At 41.3% G+C, this 27139-nt stretch overlaps 1 protein-coding gene across 8 annotated transcripts in view; it reads right to left on the bottom strand.

Annotated features, from left to right (window-relative positions):
* pde8a (phosphodiesterase 8A) overlaps nt 1-27139 on the bottom strand; it is a 145964-nt gene that overhangs the window by 93362 nt on the left and 25463 nt on the right. For 2 of the 8 annotated variants that reach the window (XM_063066322.1, XM_063066323.1), the window contains exon 2: nt 3479-3595. The exons of the other annotated variants lie outside the window; for them this stretch is intronic. The gene's annotated coding sequence lies outside the window, so the exon portion shown is untranslated. The remainder of the gene's footprint in view (nt 1-3478; nt 3596-27139) is intronic. 8 annotated transcript variants of the gene reach the window in all.

Genomic DNA, 27139 nt, shown 5'->3' with positions numbered 1-27139 from the left:
TGTATGCCCTCTCATCATCACCTGAGATCCTACCAACAATGGTTGTATTGTCAGCAAATTTGTAGATGGTATTCGAGCTATGCCTAGCCACACAGTCATGTGCATACAGAGAGTAGAGCAGTGGGCTAAGCATACACCCCTGAGGTGCGCCAGTGTTGACTGTCAGCGAAGAGGACATGTTATCACCAGTCCACACAGACTGTGGTCTTCTGCTTAGGAAGTCGAGGATCCAATTACAGAGGGAGGTACAGAAGCCCAGGATCTACAACTTCTCAGTCAGGGTTGTGGGAATGATGGTATTAATGCTGAGCTATAGTCGATGAACAGCATCTTGACGTAGGTGTTTGATAAAAATAGTGCAAAACAAATAATATATATAAAAAAAGTGAGGTAGCATTCATGGGTTCAATGTCCATTTTGAAATTTGATGGCAGAAGGGAAGAAGCTGTTCCTGAATTGCTGAGTGTGCCTTCAGGCTTCTAGACCTCCTTCCAGATAGTAACAATGAGAAGAAGACAAGTCCTGGGTGATGGGGAAATAAGTAAACTATGTACTCTGATATGACATTGATTTACTCAAGCTGCTAAAAATGGAATTCATTCCACATGGCAACAAATCACTCATTTCTATCCTTACCCAGCCATCAACTGCAGACATTCTAGACCACAAATCACAAAAGGAACACCATGGACAAGTTTCACAGCATCTGACTTGGAAAGGCATTGTTGCCTGCTCATTGGTGCTCAATTTAAATCCTGAAACCCTTAGCCAGCTGCACCAGCTTCACCACATGAACTGTAGTGGTTCCAAGTGGCAACTCAGCGCCACCACCAACATTAACATCTTACGCTTTACCGAGGAGATACCAGACCATCGGGTTCTCTGTGTTCCGAGTGGACAGGTCTAAAGATCTCTCTGGGAAAAGTAAAGGTGGGGGAGTATGTTTTATGGTGAATAATGCTGGTGCCACCCAGGTACTACGTGCACCCTCAAATCCTTTTGCTCCCCAGATCTGGAGTACCTTACGCTGCTATGTCAACCTTTCTGATTGCCTAGAAAATTCACGTCTGTTATTATTACAGCCATGTACATCCCACCACAGGCTGATATCAACCTGGCTCCCAATGAACTTTGCGAAACCATCAATATCCACAAAATCACACACCCAGAGGCTGCTTTCATTATCGCTGGAGATTTTAACCAAACATCGCTGACCAGACCTTACCCACAGTTCTGCCAACACATCGATGTGAGCACACGGGGAGGAAGTATACTCAACTACTGCTACTCTCCCATCCGCAGCGCCTACAAAGCACTTCTCCACCCTCCATTTGGAAAGTCTGACCATTCCCGTCTTGTTCCCGCCCACCTACAGGCAGAAATTGAAGCAGGAAGCAGCCATAGTGAAAACTATCCACTGCTGGTCCAGCCAATCAGACTCAACGTTACAAGACTGCTTTGATAGCGTCACGTGGGAGGTACTGAGCTGAGAACATCTCCAAATACACAGAGGCGGTCACAAGCTTCATTCGGGAGTGCACTGAAGATATTGTTCCCCAAAAATCAGTTTGAGTCTACCCAAACCCGAAGCCTTGGTAAATGAGTGTACATTGCTCTCAGCACAAGGGATAAAGCCTTCACCTCCAGAGACCAACAGGAGCTCAAGAGGAGCCACTATGATTTACGTAGAGCCATCAAGCTAGCAAAACGGCAACACGGACAAAATCCAGTCACAGCTCTGTGACAATGACACACAGCGTGTGGCAAGGACTGCACACCATCGCCATCTCGCTAAATGCTTTTTTTTTTACACCTGATTCGAGGTTGATAGGACTGAACCCCCAAGGAGAGTCACTGACGAGACCTGCACCATGGTCATCTCCGAGGCTGAGGTACGTAGAACATTCCAACGTGTCGACAGCCGCAAGGCAGCGGGACCAGACGACATCCCAGGGCGTGTGCTCAAAGTATGTGTGGAAGAGCCGGCTGGTGTGTTTACAGACATTTTTAATCTCTCCCTTTCCCAGTGTGTAGTGCCCTCCTGTTTCAAATCGTCCATTATTGTCCCTGTACCCAAGGAAAAAAGGTAGTATGCCTGAACCATTGGCACCCTGTCGCACTCACCTCAATTATAAGCAAATGCTTTGAGAGGCTAGTTAGACTACATCTGCAGAATGCTAGCACCCACACTAGACTCCCTACAATTCACCTACCAACAGAACCGGTCTACCGATGACACCACTGCCACAGCACTGCACACCATCCTCACTAACCTGGAGAAGAGGGATGCATACGTTAGAATGCTATTCCTGGTCTTCAGTTAAGCACTCAACACAATAATTCCCTCCAAGCTTGACAGGAAGCTCAGAGACCTAGGCCTGCATCCCACCTTGTGCAGCTGGATCCTGGACTTCCTATTGGTGGGAAGGATGGGCTCCCTCAGCTCTGCCACTCTGACCCATAATGCAGGTGCCCCCCCCCCAGGGTTGTGTTCCAAGTCTCCTTCTCTACTCCCTTTACACCGACGACCGTACTCCTACACACAGCTCCAATCTGCTGATCAAATTCGCAGATGACATGACTTTGATTGGCCTTATTTCTAACGGTAATGAGAGAGCCTACAGAGGAGAGGTTGACACCCTGACTCAGTGGTGCAGGATAACAACATCTCCCTCTATGTCCAAAAAACAAAAGAGCTGATTGTGGATTACAGGAGGAACTGAAACAGGCTCAGCCCAATCAATATCAATGGGTCTTCAGATGAGAGAGCGAGTAGTTTCAAGTTCCTCGGTATACACATCACTGATGATCTCACCTGGACTGTACACACCAGCTTCATTGCAAAAAAAAAAGCACAGCAGCATCTCTTCCACCTCAAGTGACTGAAGTTCAGCATGACCCCCCCACCCAAATCCTCAAGACCTTCTACAGGGGCATCACTGAGAGCATCCTGACCGGCTGTATCACTGCCTGGTACAGGAACTGCACTAACCTTGATCATTGGCAGTGCAGAGTGTGGTACGGACAGCCTTACTCATCTGTGGATGTGAACTTCCCTCCATTGAGGATATTTATAGCAGCAGGTGCATAAAGAAGGCCTGGAAGATCATCAGGGACACCAGTCATCCAATCCTAAACTGTTTCAGCTGCTTCCGTCTGGCAAATGGTACCACAGCATTAAAGCCAGAACCAACAGGCTATGGGCCAACTTTCTACAAGCCATTAGACTTTTAAATTCATATGTCTGTACATTGCAACAGAGTCATAATGCAAAGAATTTTACTCCCTCACGTTGTGGGATGGATGCAAGTCTTAAATAAATTCTATATTCCAAATAGAGACTCTCAAGAACCAGGACCAGAGGTTTGCCCATGACTTACATTGACTCTCTCAGCCAATAATTATGAGTGCTGCATCATATGCAAACTTAAAAAAACACCGGACCAAATAATGACAGCACAAAAAGATCGTTACTTATCTTTTCACCAGTTTATTTCTTCGCGCTCAGCTGGCGAGTGAACTTGGTCCCGACATCAGGGGAGAAGCATTCTCATCCTTCCGGCAGTTCAACAAGTTCACTGTTCGCCTTCCAGAACTGTTACGAGTTATAAGGCCACCGATACAAAAGAACAATCAGTTTGCTAAACATTCCAGCCACCTTAATTAAAGAAAGCGATGTCCTACCTGGTTTGTTGGAGCCAAAACTTAATTACAAAGATAAGAACATCCACCAATTTATGCTTTAATTAAGAAAGGAATGTCCTGTCTAATTTCCATTAGGTACCACCTTTTGTCGATGTGAAAGAGATGTGAAAAATCAGGAGACATCTTATGTGGATCTGTGTGAACTTTAACCCTCATCTCGCTCCAAAGAAGCAGCTGTGAGACATTATTCAAACACACTGCAGTTACTCACAAAATACACAGGCATAGTCGGTACTTAACCCATTATTTACAGGAATCTGAGAATTCCAATTCTCTTAAACTTTATCACATAGACAGTGCTGTTTTTGGATGAGATATTGAAATGTACCCTGAAGTACATGGATATTATATGAAAATAATAAAAGAGAATTAGTCTCTGATATATGTGGCCAAGCATTATCCATTAATATAATCAAAATCATCAGGTGATCAGTAATCCTGCTTGCAAAGGGATTCAGTCATGAATAAACTAAAGTATAAAATACTTAATTGCAAAATTGTCTTCTATAAACGAGTTGGAGCTTGTACATGAGGATATTGACAATGTTAAGGGATAAGGAATTGTTGAAACCAAGCTAGTCCAAGTGAGCAATTACATTGTTGAGATACAGCAGGTTTTAGCAGCAGTTAGGAGACAATCCCGACACAATTCTACAGCCCACATTATTGGTCAGCAGCCCAAATCTAATCCATTTGACACACAACTTATCAAAGTGTTACACAGTCCAAAGGATTGTATGAACTATGGCCTGGGGCCTTCATCTCAATGCTGAAGCATCTGTTGTGGGGAAAAAAGTGAGTATGGGAAGGAGTTACAGATTCCTGCTTGCCCCTGTGAAACAACAGTATACAGCATTCTTCTCGAACAAATTAGCTTCAAAAAGTTAGCACTGTATTATTCCATGTAATTGCAAAGAGCAATTTTGTGGACTGGGGCTTGCATTCCCTTCATCTAACGGAAAGGTTCATGATTTTTTTTTATATAAGGTTTGACAAAGTATGTAGCAAAACAAATTCCTCTGAACTGTCAACTCGTCTAAAATTTGTGGAACATTCCATTAAATTACCTTTTACTTCCATGAGAACACAAGCAAATACCCCACAATTCTTTGTGATCAGCGATAAACCTACTCCCTAATAAATCTGCACTGACGTCACAGTCAGTAATCACCTTGTGTACATACCATCAAGGAACAAATCTCTATTGGCAATGACAAGCAAATGTGATTTAACTCAAAAACCAAAGCAGTGTGCAAATTTGCCTGGCCATGTTCGCTGGTTTTGCAAGAGAAGTACCACATTACGTCTGTCACAATGCAAGGTTAAAGCGAAATTTCACTTGTGTTAATGACTAAGTACTGAATCATGCTATTCCGTTTAACTCAGCCTCATTACTAATCAACACAAACACAAGAGATCTGGCATGGAGGGTGACTGAGAATACATCGGGCAGTGTAGCACACACAGACTTAAAAATGTACGTAAAGTAGAAAGGAAACTCACACCGCCAGTGGGAAGCAAGGACATGTCCAGCTGGCCTTCTGAGCTCCTCTGCATGCTCTACATTGTGAAACCTCTGCATTCTTTTGTGTTCTCACTTTTTAACTGCTCCCATTCACTCACGCTGACATGCTAACCCACCTTGTTTTCAGTTTATTACATGGTCACCCCATCAGAACCATAGCCCCCTTTGTCTGCCCTGCAGCTTTACAAGCTTCTGTATCCGGTTCAGTTCTGATGAAGGGTCTCCAACCTGAAGCGCCAACTCTTTCACTTCTGATCTTTCAAGAGCAAAGGCATCCTTGTATCCTTTGACCAAAACTTGCTTCCAACATCTCTTTCCTCAGGAAATGTCTGGCTCTCTCACCCACATGGACTTCAACTCAGATTTCACTAGACACAAACTATCCAGTGTTTCTCATTACATTCTGAAATCCACACCTTACATTGCCATCTGAACGCTCTTGACCTTTCTCCACAACAACCATCCACTGTTCCACTATTCACTACTGAATAGTGATACAACAAACTACTTCATTCCTTTCATTCCAGACATCATTTACAACACTCCATATAGTTACACTTACAGTATGTACTTACTCCAAATGTTCTTGTTAAATTCCATTTACATTGACCCGAGTAAAAACAAGGATGGGTCCTATAGCTTGAATTTAGGGAGCCAGGCGCAGATTGCAACCTTGGTCCAAGTTATTTAATCTCTGGATTAATGCTGGTGCTAGATGCAAGCAAGTACTGTATATGAATAGGAGGATGGCTTAAGTGAATGGTTGGCTGAAGACTGGATCACTGGGACCACTTTGAGGGTAGGTGGACATCCAATTGCTTGGGGTTCTCCTTTACCTGACCTGCCAAAGCTATGTCCTCTTGTCCTCCTCATTTCTCTCTTAAGAGTACACCTAGATCCCCTGTACACAAAGGATTTACTAGATCATAAACACAAGATTGTGCAGCTGCTGGAAATTTAAATCAACACGCACAATGCTGTAGGAACACAGCAGGCCAGGCAGTAACTACAGAGGGGAATTAACAGTCAATGCTTCAGACTGAGACCCTTCATCAGGACTGGAAAGGAAGGGCGAAGATGCCAGAATAAGGTGGGGGGAGGGGAAGGAATCTTCCCCACCCCTACCCAAATGTCTTCACCTATCACCTTCTAGCTTGCTCTCCTCCCCCAGAGCAAAATTAGGCTATTTGGCCCATTATTCTGCTTCAGCATTCCATCATGGCTGACTTATCTTCCCTCTCAACCCCATTCTCCTGCCTTCTCCCTGTACCCTTTGATGCCCTTACTAATCAAGAACCTATCAACCTCCACTTTAAACATACCATAAGACATAGGAGCAGAATTAGGCTATCTGACCCATTGAGTCAGCTCCGCCATTCAATCATGGCTGATCTTTTTTTTAAAAAACCTCCTCCTCAATCCCAGTTCCCGGCCTTCTCCCCGTAACCTTTGATGCCATGTCCAATCAAGAATCTAACAATCTCTGCCTTAAATACATGCAACAGCCTGGCCTCCACAGCTGCAGGCAACAAATTCCACAAATTCACCACTCTTTGGTTAAAGAAATTGTTCCGCATCCCTGCTTTGAAAGGACGCACCTCTATCCTGAGGCTGTGCCCTCTTGTCCTAGACTCTCCCACCATGGGAAACACCCTTTCCACATCGACTCTGTCTAGGCCTTTCAACATTCAAAAGGTTTCAATGAGATCCCCCCCTCATCTTCTGAATTTCAGCAAATACAGACCCAGAGCCAACAAATGTTCCTCGTATGATACCCTTTCATTCCTGGAATCATCCTTGTGAACCTCATTGGACCCTCTTCAATGCCAGCATATCTTTTCTAAGATGAGGGGCCCAAAACTATTCACAATACAAGGTGAGGTATCACCAGTACCTTATAAAGCCTCAGCATCCCTGCTCTTGTATTCTAGACCTCTTGTAATAAATACTAAGCTGGCATTTGCCTTCCTCACCACCGACTCAACCTGCAAGTTAACCTTCAGAATGTTCTGCACCAAAGTGCAGGAACATGTATTTTTCCCATTCTCCTAATCTGTCTAAGTCCTTCTGCAGCCTACCTGTTTCCTCAACGCTACCTGCCCCTCCACCAATCTTTGTATCATCTGCAAACCTGGCAACAAAGCCATCTATTCCATCATCTAAATCATTTACATACAGCATAAAAACAAGTGGTCCCAACACCAACCCCCGCAGAACACCACTAGTCACTGGCAGCCAACCAGAAAAGGATCCTTTTATTCTCACTCGCTGCCTCCTACCAATCAGCCAATGCTCTAATCATTTCAGTAACTTTCCTGTAATACCATGAGCTCTTAACTTGGTACACAGCTTCATGTGTGGCACCTTGTCAAAGACCTCCTGGAAGTCCAAATATACAATATCCACTGCATCCCCTCTATCTATCTCCTTAAAAAATTCAAACAGGTTCGTCAGGCAGGATTTTCCCTGAAGGAAATCATATTGATTTTGTACTATCTTGTCCTGTGTCACGTGTTGGGCATATGGCCAAGTGGGTAAGGCATTCGTCTAGTCATCTGAAGGTCGCTAGTTCGAGCCTCAGCTGTGGCAGCATGTTTGTTTCCTTGAGCAAGGCACTTGCCCACACATTGCTCTAGTGTCTGTGCGAGGAGTGGCGCCCCACACAGACTTCCAATCTGTGCCTCGTAAGGCATGAGAATGTCCAACACAGGCCTCTCATGGTCTGAGTCGACATTTCACCAAGTACTCCATCACCTCACCTTTAACAATTGACTTTAACATCTTCCCAACCACTGAGGTCAGGCTAACTGGTCTATAATTTCCTTTCTGCTGCCTTCTTAAAGAGTGGAGTGACATTTGCAAATTTCCAGTCCTCTGGCACCATGCCAGAGTCCAATGATTTTTGAAAGGTCATTTCTAATGCCACCACAATCTCTAACGCTGTCTCTTTCAGAACCCTGGGATGCAGTTCAACTGGTCCGGGTGACTTATGTACCTTTCGGTCTTTCAGCTTTTTGACCACCTTCTCTCTTGTAACAGTAACTGCACCCACTTTTTTTCCTTCACACATTATAACATCAGGCATACTGCTCGTGTCTTCCACAGTGAAGACTGACGCAAAATACTCACTTAGTTCATCAGCCAACTCCTTGTCACCCGTTATTATTTCTCCTGCCTCATTTTCTAGCAGTCTTATATCCATTCTCATTTCTTTTATTTTTAGCATACTTGAAAAAACTTTTACTATCCACTTTGATATTATTTGCTAGCCTGCTTTCATATTTCATCTTTTCCCTTCTAATAATTTTTTAGTTGCGCTTTGTAGGTTTTTAAAAACTTCCCAGTCCTCTGTCTTCCCACTAATTTTTGCTTTGTTGTATGCCCTTTCTTTAGCTTTTACAATAGCCTTGACTTCCATTGTCAGCCACGGTTGTACTATTTTACCATTTGAGTATTTCTTCATTTTTGGAATATATATCCCTCATGTTTCCCAGAAACACAGCCTTCGCTGCTCTGCTGATATCGCTGTCAGCAGCTCCTTCCAATTTACTTTGGCCAATTCCTCTCTCATACCACTGGAATTTCCCTTACTCCACTGAAATACTGCTATATCAGACTTTACTTTCTCCCTATCAAATTTCAAATTGAACACAATCAAATTGATCCCCTAGTAGGCTCAATGACAAACTGCTCTAAAAAGCTATCTCTTAGGCATTCAACAAACTCACTCTCGAGATCCACTACCAACCTGATTTTCCTAATCGATCTGCAAGTTAAAATTTCCCATGACTACCATAACATTGCCCTTTTGACTTGTCTTTTCTATTTCCTTTTGTAACCTGTGGTCCACCTCTCAGCCACTGTTGGGAGGCCTGTATTTAACTGCCATCAATATCATTTTATCCTTGCAGTTTCTTAACTTAACCCACAAGGATTCAACATCTTCCAATCTTATGTCACATTTTTCTACTTATTTGATGCCTTTCTTCACCAGCAGATCACACCACCTCCTTTGCTTACCTTCCTATCCCTCCAAAATAACCTTGGACATTCAGTTCCCAACTACAACCATCCTTCAGCCACAATTCAGTGATGGCCACAACAGTATACTGAGCAATCTGTAATATTGCAACAAGATCATCCATCTTATTTCTTATACTACGCGCATTTAGATACAACACCTTGAGTACCGTATTTGCTAATTTGCTGTCCTTTCTGTTTCTGCATCCCTAACAATTTGATACTCAGCCTGTTGGCTGCAACCAAGTCCCATCACCTGCCTGTCCTTCCTGATAATCTGACAGCAAGCTATCTTTACTTTTTTACCATCCGTCCTATCTTGAGTCCCTTCACTCCAGTTCTCTCCCCCCCCCCACTTAACCCTTCTGTATTTTTATTTAGTTCGTAGAGCTCTGTTGGCACCTCTGATATGACCTGTACAATGGACAAACGTCCTCGAAGCTCCCTTTTTAAATAACCGCCACATACCTGAGAGAAATATCTCTTCGTAGAGCTGTCAACCTAATGACTTAGGTCATGTTGAGAAATATACCTAATGATTTGGCCTCCGCAGCAGTCTTTGGCAATGAATTCCAAAGATTCACACTCTCCAGCTAATAAATTTCTCATCTCTGTTGCAGAGAGACGTCCTTCCATTCAGAGGCTGTACTCTCTGGTCTGAGACCCTGCCACCATTGGAAATGTCTAGGCCCTTTTGAATCTGTAATAATAGATCCAAAACAAACTGAAATATCTACATTAAATCAATAACCTAAAGGATGATTTATTTCCAGTCTTCTGAATGGACTGAATTTATGTGGAATCCACAGATGTTCTGCCTCGTGCTCCTGGCTCAGTGCTCCCATCATAGAGGCTTGATGTGTTCAGTGTTTTCCCAAGTACTTAACGCATTACATTTTTTTTTTATGGCTTTGAAAAGCATTAAAGCATTTTCTCTATTTCCTTGCCCTGGTGCTTTCATGTTTACAGATTTGTATATGAAACTTTACAAAGTGGCCCACTGACCAGAACTAGTTAAATGAGATCAGCCTCAGTTAGATCCCTCGTTCTCTATCTCCTTCAGATATAGCACAAAGCAAGCCCTTCCAGCCCAACGAGCCACACCACCCAGCAACCCACCTATTTACCCCTCACCTAATCACAGGGCAATTTACAATGACCAATTAACCGTCTGACCAGCACACCTTTGACTCTGGGAGGAAACCCACACGGTTCACAGGGAGAACGTATAAACTCCTTACAGATGGTACTGGAACTGAACTCTGACTCTGGAACATCTGAGCTTTAATAGTGTTGGGGTAACGTCTACGCTACCATTCCTTTCTGGGAAAAGGAATCAACACTACTCTCCCAGTGAATTTGGGAGGGTTAGCAGGATAACACTGGTAATGCAATGCCTTTAAAGCACACGGGAGGGTAGCAGCCACAAGTTTAATAATGTTTTAGTAGTGGTGAACATCTGCCTATGTCCATACACAATTTCCCAGGGTGTCATTATGGCTCTTGATTGTTTAAGGATGGAGATTATGAAAAGGGCTTATGCTGTACGACAGGACTGTGCTGTTTGGACGTTTAGTGCATGGCACACTTTGGGCTCCTTAATTAAGGATCAACAGTGACTTAGAACTCAAAGTTCAAAATTCAAAGTAAGTTTCATTATCAAAGTACATACAGTGGCATGCAAAAGTTTGGGCACCCCTGGTCAAAATTTCTGTTACTGTGAATAGTTGAGTGAATAGAAGATGAACTGATCTCCAAAAGTCAAAGTTAAAGATGAAGCATTCTTTTCTTTTTTTAAATTTTATTTTTATTTGGATAAGGAATTCACAAGTATCATGTACTTTTTTCACATGTATAACCGTTTCCATTTTTTTATATGTATAAAACTATAATTATTTATACATTCTTAAGTACACATTGAGATGATATCAAAAGAAATTAGACACTTAAATAGATAATTATGTACGTGGAAATTCTAATCTATTAGGCTAAGTAATGGTATTAATTGTTAAGAAAAATAGTAATAATAGTTTCCATATATCCCTTCTGGATCATTTCTTCTGGTCCAAAATGTTGTATGTAAGCCTATGTAACAACCATTGTAGGTGTTTATAACCTAACTTGTTCATGCTTGCTCCTGCCCCCAGACATAATTATCCAATCCCTATGTACTTATTTACTTAATTTTATCATTTTTTATCCCTTTCCCAAATCTTTTCCTTTACTTGTATTAATTCTCTATTTTCCAAAAAAAAAACAAAAACAGTAAACATTTAAACTAAGGGTGCTTACGTTAGCAATATTACTATGTTGATGAGAAGAGCAGTATAAATTATTAGGACAGTCATCTAAAGTCTGCTCGCATTGGGGTTATATATTCAATCCATTTATTCCAGATTTGATAAAATTTTTCTTTTTGAATTCTCAGGGAGTAAGTCAACTTTTCCATTTTAAATATTTCCAAGATAATTTCGTGCCAATCTTCTAATGTAGGTGGTATTGGATTTAGCCACTTTCTAGTGATTGATTTCTTACTTGCCGCTAAAAGGGCCTGCAGCAACTTTATATCTTCCTTCTGTTCAAGAAACAATACATGCCCCAAATAAAGCGTCTCAAAGTTCAGAGGTATCTGGGTCCTAAGTGCCTCAACTAATGTTCTACGAATACCTTCCCAATATAGACTTAATTTAGGACAACCCCAGAAAATATGAAAATGATTTGCCTCCTTGGAGCCGCACCTTCTCCAACACGTCACGTTTGTATCTTTATATTTTTCCTGATATGGGGTCTTGAAGTATCATAATATTTTTCCAACAATGTTCTCTCCAAGTCAAAGATTTAATCGAAGACCACTGAAAGCTGCATATTTTCCCCCAAGCCTCCTCTGAAAGTACCAACCCTGCTTCTTTCTCCCACTTCTCTTTAATATACAATGTGTTTACATTTTTAGCATGGGAGAGTGCATTATATAATCGAGAAACTGATTTACTAGGTATTGAACCGCAAGCCGAGTTAAGAATCCTGAAAAATTCTAATTCTACTGTTGATAGGTCTGTATATCTACAACTCTGGTTAACATAATTTCGTACTTGAAGGTACCTAAAAAAAGTCATTGTGTTCTAGGCCATGTTTGTCCTGCAGGATTTGGAAACTTTGTAATACTCTTTTATGTATAAATGAGAGGTAGGTTGTAAGACCTTTCTTTATCCATAATTCAAATCTTTTATCTCCTCTGTTGGGAAGGAATTCGGTATCATATGCACACCATCTGAAGAGTTTTAACATATTATTAATTCCACATGAATTAACCACATCCTGCCATACTTTTAATGTAAGATTTATCCAACTGTTTTTAAATTTTTCCATTTGGGCCACCAATCCTCTGTCAGCTATTAAGGCCTGTAGAGGAAAACTGTCAACCAATCCAAATTCTATTTCCTTCCATCTAGCCTTATATTCCCTATTACACCAATATAACAGAGGGGTTATCTGTGAGGCATAAAAATAATTTCTCAGGCAAGGAAGAACCATACCTCCTCCTTCCTTCCCTAACTGTAAGGTGTTATATCGAATTCTAGGTTTCTTTCCTTGCCAAATGAAGCGGGAAATCCATTTGTCCCATTCCCTGAATTGATTATCATCCACCTCCACAGGTAAAGTATGGAAAAGATACAGTAACCAAGGAAGAATATTCATTTTTATAGTATTTATCCTTGAATTTAAACTTAAAAAGGGGATAAGATTCCATCTATGCATATCTGCTATTATCTCTGAGATTAATGGCCCATAATTTACCTGTGACAGCGTTGAAAGATCCTTCAGCAGGGTTATTCCTAAATATTTTGATGGTTTAGCTTCCCACTTAAGATCATATGTTTCCTGCAATTTTTTGGATGGTGTATAATTTAGGGACATAACCTGCGTTTTCTTTACATTTATTTTATAACCTGATATTTTCCCAAAGTCATCCAACAGTGTAAACAATCCTATAAATGATTTTTCTACTTCACTCAGATAGACTAAAACATCATCTGCGAATAACGCCGCTTTCTGTTCAATCCCTGCCACCTTGATACCTCTTATGATTTCGCTCTGTCTTATTAGTTGGGCAAGCGGTTCAATATATAGTGCGAAAAGGAGAGGAGAAATTGGGCATCCCTGTCTAGTGCCTCTCTCTAAAATAAAGGAGTCAGAGAGGGCTGTCATATAGAGTCTGAATTACCTTAATAAACTTTTCTTGAAAGCCGAATCTTCCTAACACTCTGTATAGGAATTCCCAACTAACCGAATCAAAAGTTTTCTCAGCGTCTAATCCTACTACCATTGTCTCTGTCTCGTTCTTATTAACCTGTTCTAATATGTGTAGAGTTCTCCTTATGTTGTCCTGTGTTTGTCTTTGTTGAATAAATCCAGTCTGGTCTAAGTGGATTAGGCCAGGTAAGAGTTTTTCCAATCTGCGCGCTAATATAGATATAAATAGTTTGTTAATCTAAATTAAGAACACTAATTGGCCGATAATTGCCACATTCTAGTTTATCTTTACCCTCTTTAGGAATAACTGAAATAATCGCTTCTCTCCAGGAAGGTGGAGTTTCTCTTCTCTGTAAGATCCAATTAAAGGTGTTAAGTAGTAATGGGGCTAACTGTGACTTCAGGGATTTGTACCACTCTGAGGTAAATCCATCTGAACCCGAGGACTTTCCAGCCTTTAACCTAGAGATGGCCAAATTCCGGTCTTTGGCAGTTACTGGTTCTAATAGACTTCCATTTTGTAAATTTGTAAGTTCATGTAGATCTAAAGAATTCAATAAACTGTCTATATAGGGCTCATTGGAGGCCCGGGGTTGGGAGTACAGCTCTCGATAATATGTTTCAAAACTCTCTTGAATTTTCCCTATTGTACTCTCCACAAGCTTTGTCTTTGGATTCTTTATTTTATGAATTGTATTGTCTGCTTGTTGTTTTCGTAATTTATATGCTAATAATCTAGCTGATTTACCTCCTACTTCATAATTCTTTTGTCTCAGGTAAAGAAAATTTCTTTGAGTTTCCAACCTATAAATATCGTCAATTTCACTTTGCAATTTCCTAATTTCCTGTTTTAAATTTGAATTACTTTTGTTGCTATCTACAACTTGAAGTTGTTTTAATTTTCCTTGAAGGTCTGCTAATTTTTGTGCATTGATTTTTTTCATGTGAGTGGTAATGGAAATAATTTTCCCACTCAGTACCGTTTTCAATGTATCCCATAAGATCACTGGTGATGTTTCTCCCGTGTCATTAAGGTCTAGGTATTCTTTGATTTCTCCCCTTAATCTCTCCATTACTTTTGGGTTATTGAGTATATGTGAGTTTAGCCTCCATAGTGTTCCTTTCCAGGATCAGAGACACAAAGACTGGGCTATGGTCCGACAGATCAATTGTTGCAATATTACAGTTTTTTATCCTGAGTTTATCTGTATTAAAGATAAAGAAATAGTCTATCCTTGAATAGGCTGAATGAGGGAAAGAGTAATGTGTATAATCTTTACTAGTGGGGTGTAATTCCCTCCACACATCTATAATTCCCAACTCCTCCATCAATAAATTCATTTTCCGAGTCAGAGGTTTATTCTGAGTAACTATTCTTGAAGAATCTAATATAGGATTTAATCTAATATTAAAATCCCCTCCACAAATTACTACCCCTTGAGAACTGACCATTAGGTCAAAACTGTGTCTATAAAATGACCATTCACAACCTGGAGGAGCGTAAACATTCAGCAATGTTATTTCTGTACCTTCTATTCTTCCTGTAATTTTTACAAATCTTCCATCTTTGTCTTTAGTCTCTGAAATAAATTCATAATTAAGAGTACTTGATATTAAAGTAGCTACTCCTCTTTTGTGGTTCAATTTATATGATGAATAAATACATGCTTAAAGCCCATTCTTTTTAATTTTCCATGTTCAGATTGGCTCATATGTGTTTCCTGGAGGAAAGCTATTTGTGCCCTCCCTTTTTTCAATTTAGACATAATCTTATTTCTTTTAATTGGATTCAAAACCCCATTAACATTATAGGAAATTATTTTTACCAATTCAATTTGCGTTTTTCTCTAAAAAAAACACTCTTCTTTTCTAACCAAACAGTAGGCAATCCCTTCTCAACAGTAAACCAAGACATATAACCACACCCGACATTTTTGAACGTACAACATTTGAACATCGACTTCTCTAACTTCCGCTAATGCCCCACCTCCCCCTCGTACCCCATCTGTTACTTATTTTTATACACACATTCATTCTCTCACTCTCCTTTTTCTCCCTCTGTCCCTCTGAATATACCCCTTGCCCATCCTCTGGGTTCCCCCCCCCCCGTCTTTCTTCCCGGACCTCCTGTCTCACGATCCTCTCGTATCTCCTTTTGCCTATCACCTGTCCAGCTCTTGGCTCCATCCCTCCCCCTCCTGTCTTCTCCTATCATTTTGGGTCTCCCCCTCCAACTTCCAAATTCCTTACTCACTCTTCCTTCAGTTAGTCCTGACAAAGGGTCTCGGCCTGAAACGTCGATTGCACCTCTTCCTAGAGATGCTGCCTGGCCTGATGCGTTCACCAGCAACTTTTGTGTGTGTTGCTTGAATTTCCAGCATCTGCAGAATTCCTGTTGTTCGGTTTTCGGAGCTTTCTGGATTTCAGAATTTCGGATAAAGGAATGTGCACCTGTATAGGGGAACACTTCATCTATCCTCGAGTTAGTTTTTACTATTTCTCCTTTAATATCCTCCAGCTGTTTGTTGTTATCTTGTCGGAACTCGCGAATCTCTCCGAGAATCAAAGACAGAGTCACCGATTCCTCCTCATTATCTCCGCCTGGCTTGCCGTGGGGGAGCTAGGCCCGTCGCCTTGCTGCGTCTCTTTGTGTTTATCAGCCTTCGGAGCGGACTTTTTAATCTTGTTCTTAGACAACATCCTTGCCCCTTTTATTAATATAGTTATACAATATTAAGTATTCGTCTAAATTCGATTTTGGGGCAGTTTACCTTCTTTTTGGCCGAGAGACCTTTTCCTTACGCCGCCATTCCTTTGATGACCCGGAAGTCCCCCGAAGCATTCTTTTCAATATTTTAAGCAAGGTAAATGTATTATTTTTGATTTGTACAATCTTAGAGTGAAAAAAAGGAAAGGATCATCAAGCAAAAGTTTGGCACGCCAAGGGATTTGAGATCTCAGATAACTTCTACCAAGGTCTCAGACCTTAATTAGCTTGTTAGGGCTATGGCTTGTTCACAGTCATCATTAGGAAAGGCCAGGTGATGCAAATTTCAAAGCTTTATAAATACCCACTCCTCAAACCTTGTCCCAACAATCAGCAGCCATGGGTTCCTCTAAGCAGCTGCCTAGCACTCCGAAAATTAAAATAAATGATGCCCACAAAGCAGGAGAAGGCTATACGATAGCAAAGCAATTTCTGGTAGCCGTTTCCTCGTTCGTAATTTAATTAAGAAATGGCAGTTAACAGAAATGGTGGAGGTCAAGTTGCAGTCTGGAAGACAAAAAAACTTTCCGAGAGATCTGCTCATAGGATTGCTAGAAAGGCAAATCAAAACCCCCGTTTGACTGCAAAAGACCTTCAGGAAGATTTAAGCAACACACATCAAAGTTGCTGGTGAACGCAGCAGGCCAGGCAGCATCTCTAGGAAGAGGTACAGTCGACGTTTCGGGCCAACACCCTTTGTCAGGACTAGTAGTTGCTTGAATTTCCAGCATCTGCAAGATTCCTCGTGTTTGCATTCAGAAAGATTTAGCAGACTCTGGAGTGGTGGTGCACTGTTCTACTGTGCAGCTACACATGCACAAATATGACCTTCATGGAAGAGTCATCAGAAGAAAACCTTTCCTGCGTCCTCACCACAAAATTCAGTGCCAGAAGTTTGCAAAGGAACATCTAAACAAGCCTGATGCATTTTGGAAACAAGTCCTGGGGACTGATGAAGTTAAAATAGAACTTTTTGGCCCCCAATGAGCAAAGGTATGTTTGGAGAAAAAAGGGTGCAGAATTTCATGAAAAGAACACCTCTCCAACTGTTAAGCACAGGGGTGGATCGATCATGTTTTGGGCTTGTGTTGCAGCCAGTGGCACGGGGAACATTTCACTGGTAGAAGGAAGGATGAATTCAATTAAATACCAGCAAATTCTGGAAGCAAATATCGCACCATCTGTAAAAAAGCTGAAGATGAAAAGAGAATGGCTTCTACAACAGGATAATGATCCTAAACACGCCTCAAAATCCACAATGGACTACTCAAGAGGTGCAAGCTGAAGGTTTTGCCATAGCCCTCACAGTACTCCGACCTAAACATCATCAAGAATCTGTGGATAGACCTCAGAAGAGCAATGCATGCAAGATGGCCCAAGAATCTCACAGAACTAGAAGCCTTTTGCAAGGAAGAATGGGCGAAAATCCCCCAAACAAAAATTGAAAGACTCTTAGCTGGCTACAGAAAGTGTTTACAAGCTGTGATACTTGCCAAAGGGGGTGTTACTAAGTACCACCCCCTAATGCAGGGTGCCCAAACTTTTGCTTCGGGCCCTTTTCCTTTTTTGTTATTTTGAAACTGTAAAAGATGGAAATAAAAAAAGTAATCTTGCTTAAAATATTAAAGAAATGTGTCATCTTTAACTTTATGCCTTTTGGAAATCAGGTCATCTTTTACTCGCTTAGCTATTCACAGTAACAGAAATTTTGACCAGGGGTACCCAAACTTTTGCATGCCACTGTATATGTCACCATATACAACATTGAGATTCATTTTCTTGTGGGCATACGCAGCAAATCTATAGCATAGCAACTATAATAGAATCAATGAAAGATCAAAATGCAGAAGACAACAAACTGCAAATGCAAATATAAATAGAACCATAGAACATTAGGCCTTTTGGCCCTTCTTGGCTGTGCCGAACCATTTTTCTGCCTAGTCCCACTGACCTGCACCTGGACCATATCCCTCCAAACACCCCTCATTCATGCACCTGTTCAAGTTTTTCTTAAATGTCAAAAGTGAGCCCACACTTACCACTTTATCTGGCAGCTCATTCCACACTCCCACCACTCTCTGTGTGAAGAAGCATCCCCCATATTCCCTTTAAACTTTTCCCCCTTCACCCTTAATCCATGTCTTCTGGTTTTTTTTCCTCTCCTAGCCTCAGTGGAAAAAGCCTGCTTGCATTCACTCTATCTACACCCATCATAATTTTATATACCTCTATCAAATCTCCTCGCAGTTTTCTACGCTCCAGGGAATAAAGTCCTAACCTATTCAACCTTTCTCTGTAACTCAGTTTCTCAAGTCCCGGCAATATCCTTGTAAACCTTCTCTGCATTCTTTCAACCTTATTAGTATCCTTCCTGTAATTTGGTGACCAAAACTGCACACAATACTCCAAATTCAGCCTCACCAATGCCTTATACAACCTCACCATAACACTCCAACTCTTATACTCAATACTTTGATTTATAAAGGCCAATGTATCAAAAGCTCTCTTTACGACCCTATCCACCTGTGATGCCACTTTTAGGGAATTTTGTATCTGTATTCCCAGATCCCTCTGTTCTACTGCACTCCTCAGTGCCCTACCATTTACCCTGTATGTTCTACCTTGGATTGTCCTTCCAAAGTGCAATACCTCACACTTGTCTGTATTAAACTCCATCTATAAATAGCAATAAACAACAAGAGCATGAGATGATGAAAGAAAGCGCTCTTAAAAGTGAGATAATTGGTTGTAGGAACATTTCAACGATGGGGCAAGTAAGTGCAGTTGTTCTCTTTTTATTCAAGAGTCTGATGGTTGAGAGGTAGCAACTGCTCCTATTCCTGAGGCACTTGTACCTTCTACCTGATGGTAGCAATGAGAAGAGAGCATGACCTGGGTGGTGGGATCTCTGATGATGGCACTGCCTTCCTACAACAGTGTTTCATGTAGATGTGCTCAATGGTTGTGAGGGCTTCCCCCACGATGCACTGGGCCGAATCAACTACCTTTCGTAGGATTTTTCATTCAAAGGTATTAGTGTTTCCAACCAGGCTATGATGTAGTCTGCCAGTACACTCTCCACTACACATCAATAGAAGATTGTCAACATTTTAGGTGTCATACCAAATATCTGCAGACCCCCAAGGAAGTAGAGGCACTGCCATGCTTTCTTCACAACTGCACTTCAGGTCAGGTCCTCTGAAATAGTAATGCCCAGGAATTTAAAGTTGCTAACCCTCCCCACCTCTGATCTGCCGATGAGGACTGGCTCATGGACCTCTCCTGAAGTCTATAATCAGTTCCTTGGTCTTGTTGACATTGAGTGAGAGGATGCTGTTATGACACCACTGAGCCAGATTTTCAATCTCCCTCCTGTATGCTGATTCATCACATTTTATATGCCCACAACAGTGGTGTCGTCAGCAAACTTGAATATGGCATAGGAGCTGTGCTTAGCCACACAGTTATAGGTCTAAAGCAAGTAGAACAGGGGGCTAAGCACACAGCCCTGTGGTGCACCTGTGCTGATTGAGATTGTGGGAGAGATATTGTTGCCAATCCATACTGACGGGGGTCTACAAGTGAGGAAATTGAGGATCCAATTGAACAAGGAGGTATTGAATGCTGAGATGTAATCAATAAGGAGCATCCTGATATATGCATCTTTGGTGTCCAGGTATTCCAGGATTGAGTGAAGAGGCAATGAGATGGCATCTGCTGTGGGCAAATGCTCCAGTAGGCAAATTGGAACAGATTTAAGTCACCTCTCAGGCAGGAGTTGATATGTTTCATCACCAACCTCTCTAAACACTTCAGCACTGTGGATAGAAGTTCTACTGGTTATTCTGTCTGAATACTGTAAATCAACAATGGGCTAGAAACAAGTGATCAGTTTTCTGTTGAACAAAAATGGCAGGTGGAATTTAATGCAGACAATTGGGAGGTATTGCACTTTGGGAGGATAAACTAGGGTAGGTCTTACACAGTGAATGGCAGGGCACTGAGGAGTGCAGTAGAACAGAGTGATCTGGGAATAAAGATCCGTAATTCCTTGAAAGTGGTATCACAGGTAGATAGGGTCATAAGGAAAGCTTTTAGCATATTGGCCTTCATTAATCAAAATACTGAGTACAGGATTGGGATATTATGTTGAAATTGCGTAAGACATTTGAGAGGCCAAATTTGGAGTACTGCGTATAGTTTTGGTCACCTACCTAAAGGAAAGATGTCAGTAAGATTAAAAGAGTTAGTGGGCAAGGTTGAATAGCAACACACACAAGATACTGGTGGGACACAGTCAACGTTTCAGGCCGAGACTCTTCATCAGGACTAACTGAAAGAAGAGATAGTAAGAGATTTGAAAGTGGAATGGGGAGATGAATAGATTAGGTCTTTATTCCCTAGAGCATAGGAGAATAAGACCATAAAATATAGGAGCAGAATTATTCCACTCAGCCCATTGAGTTTGCTCCACCATTCCATCATGGCTGATGTATTATCTCAAACCCATTCTCTTGCCTTCTCCCTGTAACCTTTGACACCCTGACTAATCAGGAACCTATCAGCCTCCACTTTAAATATACTCAATGACTTGGTCTTCACACCATTTATGGCAATGAATTCCACAGATTCAATACCCTCTGGCTAAAGAAACTCCTCCTCAATTCTGTTCCAACTGGAAGTCTCTCTATTCTGAGGCTTTACTCTCTGGTCCTAGAGTCCCCAACTATAGAAAGCATCCTCTCTACACCCACTATCCAGGCCTTTCCATATTCGGTAAGTTTCAATGAAGTCCATTCTTCTAAGGACAATTAAGGGGAGATTTGACAGAGGTAAACAAAATTACGATGGGTATGGATGGGGTAAATGCAAGCAGGCATTTTCCACTGCAGTTAAGAGTGAAAGGTGAAATGTTTAAGGAGAACATGAGAAACTTCTTCACTCAGAGGGTGGCGAGAATGTGGAATGATTTGCCAGTGGAAGTGATGGATACAGACTTGATTTCAACATTTGAGGAGTTTGGATAGATACATGGACAGGAGGGGTATGGAGAGGAAGGACATGGTACAGGTGAATGGGACTAGGCAGATAGATAGCCTGGCACGGACTAGATGTGCCAAAGGGTCAGTTTCTGTGCTAGAGTGTTCGATGATTATCCAGAAGAAAGGTACCTAAAAGCAAAGCGCAGACATGCAGCGAGAAAGAGTGGTTTTATCACAGCTTTTCCTGATCCCCCGTCCACCAAAAATAGATCCATAGTGGTAGTGGGTCCATTATGTCAGGATCATAGCATGTATGTTTTCCTGTTGCAGATTTAGATTCTAGTCCTCTTGAAATTAATGCTAACATCACATTTGCTTTCCTCACCACAGGTTCAACCTGCAAATCAACCTTCAGGGAATCCCGCACAAGCACTCCCAAATCTCTTTGCTCCTCAGTTTTTTGTATTTTCTCTCCATTTAGAAAACAGTCAGCTCTTTCATGTCTTCTACTAAACTGCATGACTACACTTCTGAGCACTGTATTCCATCTTCCACTTCTTTGCCCATTCTCCTAATCTGTCCATCCTTCTGTAGCCTATTTCCTCAAATCTACTTGCACCTCGACGCATCTTCAATTCTTTGGCAAATTTTACAACAAAACCATCAATTTCATCATGCAAATCATTGATATATAACAAAAGAATTGGTCCCAACACAGATCCTGTGGAACACCACTAGTCAGCAACGAACCAGAAAAGGCTCCCCTTATTCCCGCTCTTTGCCTCCTGTTAATCAGTCACTGCTTTATCCTTGCTAGAATCTTTCCTGTAGTACCACGGGCTCATAGCTTGTTAATCAGCTTCATGTGTGGCACCTTGTCAAAGGACTTCTGAAAATCCAAGCTTACAACATCAACTGATTTTCCTTTGTCTATCTTCAAAGAATTTTCCAACAGATTTGTCAGGCATGATTTTCCCTTGAGGAAACCATGCTGATTATAGCTTAGTTTATCATGTCCCTCCAAGTACCCCAAAACCCACATCCTTAACAATCGACTCCAACCTCTTCCCAACCACTGAAGTCAGACTAACTGGCCTATAATTTTCTTTCTTCTGCCTCTCTCCTTTTTTGAAGATTGGGGTGACATGTGCAATTTTCCAGTATTTCAGAACCTAGTGGTTCTTGAAAGATCATTACTAATGCCTCCACAATCTCTTCAGCCACCTCTTTCAGAACCCTGGGGTGTAGACCATCTGGTCCAGGTGACTTATCTATCTTCAGACCTTTCAGTTTCCGAAGAACCTTCTCTCTAGTAATGGTAATTTCACACACTTCTGACACCTGGAACTTCCACCATGCTGCTAGTGTCCTGCACAGTGAAGATCTACGCAAAATACTTCAGTTCTTCCGCCATTTCCTTGAGCCCCACCCATTACCACCTCTCAAGCATCAGTTTCCAGCGGTCCGATATCTACTCTCACATCTCTTTTACACTTTATGTATCTGAAGAAACTACTGATATCCTCTTTAATATTACTGACTAACTTACCTTCATAGTCCATCTTTTTCTTCTCTATGACTTTTTTTAGTTACCTTCTGTTGATTTTTAAAAGCTTCCCAATCCTCTAACTTTCCACTATATTTTGTTGTATTGTATGCCCTCTCTTTGGCTTTGATATTGGCCTTGACTTCTCTTATAAGCTATAGTTGTGTCATCTTGCCTTTAGAAGATTGTCTATTGAATACTTTTTCCTCTTTGGGATGTACATATCCCTGTGCCTTCCAAATTACTTCGAAAAATTCCAGCCATTGCTGCTCTGCTTTCATCCCTGCCAGTGCTCTCTTTCAATCAATTCTGGCCAAATCCTCTCTCATTCCTCCGTAATTCCCTTTACTCCACTGTAATACAAATACACCTGACTTCAGCTTTTCCTCATACTAATGCCCCATACATGCCCCTCACACCACTTTGGTTTGCACCAGTGCCAAATTTGGATGTTATATATGACCCCCCCACCCCCAAACCACGTAGTTGAGATCATACGTCACAGTTAGGGACACAGTTCCTATCAGATCCCTGAAGGACTCCATTATTCACAACCACCCAGACTGAAAATAATGCATTTTATAGTTTATCTGTCAACATTTCCTCAATCCATGCTATATATTAGAAGTCATTTGACAGGTAAACTTTTACCAAAAACGTACCCAATGTCTTAATCACCAAACGACGGGTCCTGTATCACAAACACGAAAAAATCTGCAGACGTTTGAAATCCAAAGCAACACACAAAGTGCTGGAGGAAATCAGCAGGCCAGGCAGCATCTGTGGAAAAGAGTAAAGTGTTGACATTTTGGGCCGAGATTCTTCTTCAGGACTCCCCAAAGGGTCTTGGCCCAAAATGTGGACTGTTTACTCTTTTCCATAAATGCTGCCTAGCCTGCTGAGTTCCTCCAGCATTTTATGTGTGTTGCACATGCCCTGTATGATTTATTAACACTAGCTCTGGCCACTGTAATATCAGTTTTCACAGCACATGTAAAAAAAATTAGTTTAAAAGGAAAAGCCTTTTAAATAGCTGCTTGTTTGTGCATTATTCTTATAACAATACCCGGTGCAACTTTCAAACCCACGCCTCAAATTTCTCATCTTCTCAGTTGTTGAAATTAACTAATTTCCCTAGTCACAGTCCCATCTTGTACTCATCAATACAAGTTTTTGCCTTTTAACAACTTAACTTAATTAATCCTGAAACCTCCTCAGCTACTGTGAAGACAGAGCAACCAAAATGCCATTGGCTGTTTTAAAAACGTCTGTGAGGTAACTTTCGAAAGCTCTTCTGCACATCAACTGGTTCACGCCGACCCATTCCAAAAGTTAAATTCAAAATATTTCCAACCAATTTGTTAGATATATCCCTTTCATGAATCAGTGCTGAGTTTGGACACTACTATTAGTATTTTCTGAGTGCTGTTGCCATTTCCTAATAATAGACTCCAGCATTTTCACTACTACTTACGTCAGTATTGGATCTTCTATACCCATTTCCTCTCTCCCTCTTCCTTGAATACCACAATTACATTTGTTACCCACAGCATTACAGCTGTTGGACATCTGGAATAAGATAGAACGTTGAAAATATCCAATAGGCCAGACTGCAGCATGAGAAAATCTCAGTGAGAGTTCCAGGTCAAAAAGATGCAGCAGCGCTAGGAAAATGGACGAACACGTGACTTTAATAATCCAGAGATACCTGACTGAATAGAATGGAATCAGATTCAGGCTTATTATCACTGATTATGTCATGAAATTTGTTGTTTTGCAACAGCAGTACAATGCAGTACATAAAAAAATTACAAGTTACAATAGGAAGCAAAAAAATAAATTAGTGCAATTAGAGGGACATCCATTTAGGATGATATGAGGAGGAATTTCTTCAGCCAGAGAGTGGTGAATCAGTGGAATTCTTTGCCACAGGCAGCTGTGAGGCCAAGTCTTTAAGTATATTTAAGACAGAGGTGGATAGATTCTTGATTAGTCAGGGCATGAAGGCATACAGGGAGAAGGCAGGAGACTGGAGCTGAGAGGGATAATGGATCAGCCATGATGAAACAGCAGAGACAACTCGATGGGCCAAATGGCCTAATTCTGCTCTGTTATCATATGATCAAAGAAAGGGCAACATGTGAAGTAGTGCTCATGAACCATTTAGAAATCTGATGGTAGAAGGGAAGAAGCTGTTCCTAAAACATTGAGTCTTTTGTACCTCCTCCCTGATGGTAGCAATGAGAAGAGAGCACGGACCAGATGATGAGGATCCTTAATGAGGCTCTACTTCTGAGTAAATTATTTATTTCTACAACAAGGAGTTCGTAAATATTTATTCCAGGCACCCCTCCCCGCTCCTTCTCTGTGAACAATGGCAATTAGCCAGAGAATGTGCACCTTAATTTCATACCTCCAACCTCCCATTCAAGTTGCAAAGGCTCCAAGAACTGCTAACACCGAAGCTAATGAACAGATAGCAACAGCTCAGGATGACAATACCAGCAGCAACATCTGGGCCAACTTAAATCATCTATAAAACCATATCCTAGGTGGGTTGGGGGGAGGGTAGGGGAAAGCAGTCCCATGAATTGGGAAAAATGAGGTGGCCGTTGATGGTCCTAGTATCTACATTAATTAAATGGTGGGACTCCAAACTCAGCAGCCTGCAAGACAGCTATCCAAGAACTGTGGAGGAGGCTATAAATTAAATAAGATGCTTCTCGACACACTCCATTCAGTTCCTCACTGTCTAGAAAAACAAGACTTTAATCGAAGATGCAGCACAAGGGAATTTGGTCTTGTTAATTTATTTTCAAAATCTCTCATTTGCTACTTAAAAGTCAAATTCATATGACAGACCTTCTGACATGTGGGAATCCATGGCCCACAGTGCTCAAAGAAGCATGTGGGATGGCAGTGACAATCTTGCATTTCGACGTAGACAAAACTCCAACATAAACAAGTGAACAGTAAAATGATTCCCAAAACAATACCCACACCAATTGTGAATCTCCTGTCCTACCTGGGGATCTCACAAACAGCTTCAGCCACCTCAGAACCCACAAGACTGGAGTGACAGTAAGTCATTCTCAACCGTAAGAGACTGCCTAAGAGAATACAGTATCTTAACAAATGAATTTTAAAAGATGAATACTCAACTCTACTTGTAGACTCCAGCCAATTAACTGCAATTTAGCAAAAAACAATGTCAAGCTTTTATTCATAATATAAACAAAATATACTTTGAAGGACATTACAAAAACAGAAATATAACCTACCATTTACTCTCTTCACAGGTTCACCTTCTGGATTTCTCTTTTCTTATCCAGATTAATAGACAATCCCATGTTTAGTACGATTATGTCCTTAACCTTGGAACAGTTGCATTCTGTTCACTTAGTCTCTAGCTAGGGCCACAGCAGAACCCATCATTCTTCACGCAATTTTGAACCAAATTACAAATTGCTTTTTCAAAACTATACTTAAAAAGTGAAACAATCAACAAAAACAATGCACAAATGGCACTAGATTGCTGGATGACCTTGGGTTTAAAAGATAAAGTCATTAAAGGGCTTGAGCAGAAACATCAAGCAATGAGCAGTGCATGTTTCCAAGCTGGAAACAAGTGCTCTCGGTTTGGCATGGACTCGAGGTCCACAACTCAACTCAGGATCAAACATGATACAAAAGTACAGGCAATCTGGTTCAGATTCAGCCTCTTGCCAGAGAAATACATCATTGGCAAGGGAATAAAATTTGTGATTTTGAGCACATATAATAAATAGAGTACATTTGGAAAGAGATGTTTTATTAAGTTATTTTCAATACCTGAGCCTCACCGGCAACTTCAGCAATTATTGCCCTTTGCCATCTGTCGTTAAGACATCTGTGAAATACTGACTGCTGTCAGAAAGAGAGCCCCAGGGACAAATAATAATATTTCCACATCAGGGTGGTGTACCCCTTGGAGGAGGTGGTTTTCCAATGTGCCTCTTTGGCAGTGGAAGTTTTTAAAGAGTATCCAGGCTGAGCAACTATAACGTAGATGGTACACATGTGCATTGATGCTGAGAGAATGAGCGCTTTAGGGTAGTGAACAGGCACCATTATCTGCTAATAACATTACATTTGTGCCTTTGGAACTGCACTGTATCATTTTTATCATACTCCCTTTACCCTGTGGACAGTGGAAACGCGAGGATATTCATTACTTGCTGCAGCACACCCGGACTCTGGGCTGCTTATGTGGCCACAGCAAGCATCTGGCTGATCCAGATGGGCTTCGGGTTAATGTGGAGACCCCACACACAGTTGATGGAGCACTCTGAGTCATGGCATTA

This window comes from Mobula hypostoma, chromosome 13, assembly GCF_963921235.1.
Source record: "Mobula hypostoma chromosome 13, sMobHyp1.1, whole genome shotgun sequence".
Lineage (NCBI taxonomy): Eukaryota > Metazoa > Chordata > Chondrichthyes > Myliobatiformes > Myliobatidae > Mobula > Mobula hypostoma.
This window is presented reverse-complemented; position numbering and strand designations above follow the sequence as displayed.